This window comes from Mesoplodon densirostris, chromosome 17, assembly GCF_025265405.1.
Source record: "Mesoplodon densirostris isolate mMesDen1 chromosome 17, mMesDen1 primary haplotype, whole genome shotgun sequence".
NCBI lineage: Eukaryota > Metazoa > Chordata > Mammalia > Artiodactyla > Ziphiidae > Mesoplodon > Mesoplodon densirostris.
This window is the reverse complement of record NC_082677.1, coordinates 63,190,643-63,196,642: the sequence shown is the minus strand read 5'-3', so window position 1 is coordinate 63,196,642 and position 6,000 is coordinate 63,190,643.

Here is a 6,000-nt window from a genome sequence, read left to right as displayed (position 1 = left end):
TACATGGCCTCCTAGGGGGTCATAGCAGGGGAAAAAAGGGATGGAGGAGCCACCTGGGTCTTAATTGCCCTGGTTTTTGCACTCAGTCAATTAGGACTAATCATGTGATCAGTCAGTCTGGAAGAGAGGCTGGGAATGTGTAGAAAGACACAGAGTATTTGGTGAGCACTACCTCCTTGCCACTCGAGTCTATGTTTATTTGCATAGTGTGTGTGTGTGTGTGTGTGTGTGTGTGTGTGTGTGTGTGTGTGTGTGTATAATTTTCATTTGCCCCCATTTTTTCTAGCCTTTTCCAAATCGTAGGTCAAAACTCTTACCCCGATTGTCACTCCTGTAAAGTAAAGGGAAGTGCTTTATCCTATCTCACTGCTTTAACAAATGCTGGTGATAATGAGGATTACGTTCAAATCTCAAACTCTGCATGTGAACAATCTGTATTTTATTCATAACTACAAGAGATAGATTCTCTATTATCATTTATTTGATTAAAATGTCTTTGAGTTGGAAATGTGACTTAACGGGATTTGCATTTGGAGCCAACCGACAGAGAATTCTGGCTGATGTTTTTATCCAGTCAACCTTTCTGTGCCTGTTAACTCATCTGAGAAATGGGATTATGATATTTGTTTGTAAGAGTCTTTGTTTTTTCAAATAATCCTAATGGTCTCATCAAGGTTGAATCATGTAATGACTAAATACTTGATTTTTATACTGTTAAAATTAAAAAGAGACCAGCCTTGAAAATTCCCTGGGCAGACAAAACCAGTTTAGTCATGTAGATAAAGCTTCGTTTAGCTTATTTAACTTGACCTGGGTCATTTCTTCCTTATGCCTCTGAAAATTATAAGCAAAATTGAACTGTTTTCCAAGGTTGGTATGAGGTAAACACTGAAAATTCTAATATTAGAACCAATCACACTGAAGAATAAACAGCCCCTGCTTTCTCTCTAGAGAAGCTGTTTTATTAACAACACACCCCGAACCTCATTCCCTGTTTTGGTTTGAGTGCTCCCCGGTTTGCAAACTGTCTTTTTGGTGTGTGCGCAATAAACTTTTACTAATTACTACTCCGGTGGGTCACTGGTTTTCAGCTCTTTCTGAACTTTTGATACTACATTATTCCTAAGCATGTAAAACAACTGTTGGGATGATAAATTCATAGAAGAGCATAGGTAAATGTAGCAGGTACTTAGTGGTTTATGGGATGTATGTGGTCTTTGACAGTTTCCTCTGGGTTTGTTTGTTTGTTTGTCTTGCGGTATGCGGGCCTCTCACTGTTGTAGCCTCTGCCGTTGCGGAGCACAGGCTCCGGACGCGCAGGCTCAGCGGCCATGGCTCACAGGCCGAGCCGCTCCGCGGCATGTGGGATCCTCCCGGACTGGGGCACGAACCCGTGTCCCCTGCATCGGCAGCTGGACTCTCAACCACCGCGTCACCAGGGAAGCCCTCCTCTGTTTTTTTAAAAATTGGTTTTTTAAAATTTCCTCTGAAGATGAAAAATGAGTCGGATTAGTCAGAGGAGTAATGGGTGAATGTTTAACTGTCAGAGAAGAAAAAAGGATTAGGTCATGATTTCTCTGGAATTTAAACTCAAAAAATAGGAATTGGCCAAAATGAATTCCCTCCAGATTTGAATTAGGTATAATTAGCCGAGTATCAGAAAAAGTATCTAAAAGTGAACAAAATCTCATATAAATTTTTAGAAAATCCTAAGGTCTCAGTTTGGGGGCACAGGGTGAGTATGCAGTTAATAAGAAATTTTGGTGGCAAAACACCTCCTATCAAGAGAAGCTATCAGAAAAGGTCCAGACAATTGAGAGAATTGCTTCCAGCTGCCCTGCATGGGAGTATTTGTCTCAATCAGTAGTTCTCGCATTTCAGGATGAATCCGAATCACATAGTTGCAGGGTGGGACATGGGAGGGGTCCCAACCCCAGGGATTCTGATTCTGTAGGTCTGGGGTGGGACCTGAGAATTTGCGTTTCTAACTGCATGATGCTGATGCTGCTGGTCTGAGGACTAAACCTTGAGAACCAGTGTTTTAGATCCTTTCTGGCAAAGGGGACTTCAAAGTGTTAATGAGAAACTGCACACTAGATAAATATTTCTGGATGTCATACCCAGGGTGTACCTGTCCCTGGTCACTCCCCTGGCTGTGGTAAGGTCCACTCAGCGTTTCTTGCTAATTTAATTTCTGCAACGAAATTGGGGAAAAGGTGAGGGTGGCAGTTTGGATTGCTTGTGGATAGAGACAAATGAGGAGATCACTTCAGTTTCCAGGTATTTCATGGAATTTGGGGTCTGAGAGGGATGTTAAAAAAAAAGTCTTTGAAGGAACGTGTGGCTTTGGGAGGGATGCGCCATGAGAGAGACAACTGGGGCTCAGCTTAATCCATTCGGTTTATTAATAAGGAGAGAGCGAGCAGCTGATAATGCTTCTGCAGTAAACACAACATTTGCACCAACCTGGTCAACCTTCTGTAGGACAATGATTTAAAAACATACCTGGATGCAAATTTTGTAAAACTTGTATACTCTTTCATGTTTCCGAATCAAAACTTCCTGGTTTCGGAGGGACAGATTAATAACTGAGATAAGTTTGTCCAAAGAATTTTGTACCAATAAGTCACTTAGCGAAACAAGAGAGACTAACCTCCAGCTTGCTACTTAAGTCATTATGCCTAGAGGGATCTTCCATCTCGTTTATGAGTCTCCTTTTACTATAAACAAATAGTGCGACTTAGTAATTCTTTTTTTTCGTTTTTTTTTTTTTTTGTGGTACGCGGGCCTCTCACTGTTGTGGCCTCTCCCGTTGCGGAGCACAGGCTCCGGATGCGCAGGCTCAGCGGCCATGGCTCACGGGCCCAGCCGCTCCGCGGCACGTGGGATCTTCCCGGACCGGGGCACGAACCCGTGTCCCCTGCATCGGCAGGCGGACTCTCAACCACTGCGCCACCAGGGAAGCCCAGTAATTCTTATTAGTAGAGTTTCTGTGTATACAATACCACTTTTGAGTTTGATAACGTATTACACAAGTGCATTGTAAAGTATGTAATAAATGCCCAAATTATAAGGAATGTGGAAATCCTAAGGCAGCCTTGAAAATCAGCATGAAAATAAATCAGGCCATAGAAAGTTTTAATCACCCTGCCACCCACTAGGAGGTTCACATATATAAAATAATGAAAACTTTATTGTCTTCTACCTGCCTGACATTAGCTGTTACTCTCTAAAGGCTCAGTGGGCACGTGTTCAGAAGCTAGGCAAGAGGACACCACAGATTTTTTTTTTTTTTTTTTTGCGGTGCGCGGGCCTCTCACTGTTGTGGCCTCTCCCGTTGCGGAGCACCGGCTCCGGACGCACAGGCTCTGGACGCGCAGGCTCTGGACGCACAGGCTGTGGACGCGCAGGCTCAGTGGCCATGGCTCACGGGCCCAGCCGCTCCGCGGCATGTGGGATCTTCGCGGACCAGGGCACGAACCCATGTCCCCTGCATCGGCAGGCGGACTCTCAACCACTGCGCCACCAGGGAAGCCCCACAGATTATTTTTTAGGGAGAAACTAAAGAGATGAGCACATGTCATTTCCCACCCAGAGCCATTCTGGATATTAACTGGCCTAAAAGCCATGCCTCTAAATTCCTTCTCTAGGCTGCAAGAGAAACCCCCTGCAAGGAGGATATTTCAATAGAGTCCTGAAAAATATTCAGGGCAAGATTCCAAGCTCCACACATGGTTGGGCTTTTAAAAGTACCACTTATTGGTAACTCATTGGTCAATGCCTCTGACCTTCGGAAAAACCCAAAGGAACTTTCTGGCCAACCCAATATCTTTGTTCTGATCTTCTGCGTGTAATCAGAGGACACACACACACACATTCATTCATTTAATCTAAGCATATGTTTGAATTAGGCAAAGACTTCTTACTCTTAGTTTAAGGGATTCACAGTCCATAATTAATGCACATGCTTCTTTTAAAGAAATTCTATGAGATCCCTGGCACCCGGCCCCTTGACAATACTTCCCATCTACTAAATTCCTTCCCCAGATCTGCTTCTAGCCTCCACTGGCTCTAAGAGTCTCACGAACTGATTGAACTGCTGAACCCTGCCGTGCCTTGCTTTGAGCCCCATAACCCTGTAATTCCTATTCAGTTTGGCAGCCATGCCCCACTTCTCAGCAAGACTTAATAACAGTGATCTTCAGTAAGGTCTCATAATACAAGGTCATCATTATTTGGATAATATATGCTATTAAGAATTATCATAAATAATTGAAACTAAACCACACTTGTAAAAATAAAGGAACAAAGTACATACTGTGGTGTGGCCATGCAGGGTGATCCTCCCAGACACGGGGTGAATTAGGAAAGGGTTATATGCGTATGATGAGAAACCGACAGTCAAGCAGTTTTGCTCACCTGGTGCTAGAAGTTGTTTTGGTTTGTTGAACTTTGGTTTTTATTCACTGATACTTGAATATAATATTTTGACATTCTAAATAGATGATATCTTAATAATCTGTACCCATATGCATAACATTCTTGCTAATAGACATTATCCAGTTTCCTGAGAATAACAGAATTAAAGTGGATGGCGGTGGTGCATAAAGGCCATCTGGTTGATCATGAGAAAAAAATAGATTACTGGATTATAAACCAAGGAGCATGGGAACCCAGCCATGGGACCTCCAGTTTCCCCAGTAATATTAATCACGCTGCCATTCATTGAGTGCTACTCAAGTGCCATTTTGTTCAGGTTCCCACTGTCCCCAAGGCTACATTTCAATAACTTTTTTTTTTTTTGCGCTACGCGGGCCTCTCACTGTTGTGGCCTCTCCCGTTGTGGAGCACAGGCTCCGGACGTGCCGGCTCAACGTCCATGGCTCACGGGCCCAGCCGCTCCGCGGCATGTGGGATCTTCCCGGACCGGGGCACAAACCCGTGTCCCCTGCATCGGCAGGTGGACTCTCAACCACTGCACCACCAGGGAAGCCCCCAGCTTCTGTTTTTTGTTTCACTCATCTTGATGATCATTTCTCACCCAATGTTCCCTCTTTCCACCCTATGAGTTCGTGCTTAGCACTCTGCCTTCATGAAATCCTATTCTTTACTTTAAAAACAGCTCAATAAATAAATAAATGGGATAAGAGAAAGCTTTTCTTTATAGTTGAATTCTGATGAATAAGTGTGGGAGGAATGAGGGAAATAGAAAATTACCATTTGGCAAACATCACAGTAATAATTGTTATAGGCAAGAATCATGAGTGGATGATACAATTAGTGGGCAAAAGCACAATAAGAAACAGGACGTTACAAAGCCTCAAAGCATATTCCCGTGCGAAATTCAATAATTACAAAAGGAAAAGAATAACTTTTTGTTGGAGAAACTTGTCAGATACCACCATAACCAATGGTCAAAGCTAACACCACTTGTAATGAGACAAGGTAACATTGTGAGCCTGACAAGGGCACAACAGTGATTTGTGGAATTCTTGCCAAAAAGACATAATCTAAATTTAATCAAGAGGATATATCAGGCAAATTCACATGCAAGGACATTCTGCAAAATAACTGGCCAGTGCTCTTCAAAAGTGCCAAGGTCGTGAAAGACAAAGAAAGACTGTGGAAGGAACTGATTCAGATTAGAAGTAAGGAAACATGACAGTTGAATACAATGCCTGATCCTAGGTTAAATCCTGGATCCTAGATCAGATAATGACCATTAGTAGGACAATGGGTGATATTTTCATAAGGTCCATAGAGCAGTTAACAATACTGCAACAATGTTAATTTGATAATTGCTCTGTGGTTGTGCAAGATGTTAACATTTGAAGAAGGTGAGTGAGGGGTATATAGGAATTCTCTTACTGTATTTGTCATTTTTTTTAAGTCAGAAATTCTTTGAAAATGTAAGTTTAAAAAATTTGTTAAAGCTTACTTCAAAAACCAACTTAAGTCTTACCCCCCTAAAACCTACTATATAAACTTTACACAGTCAAA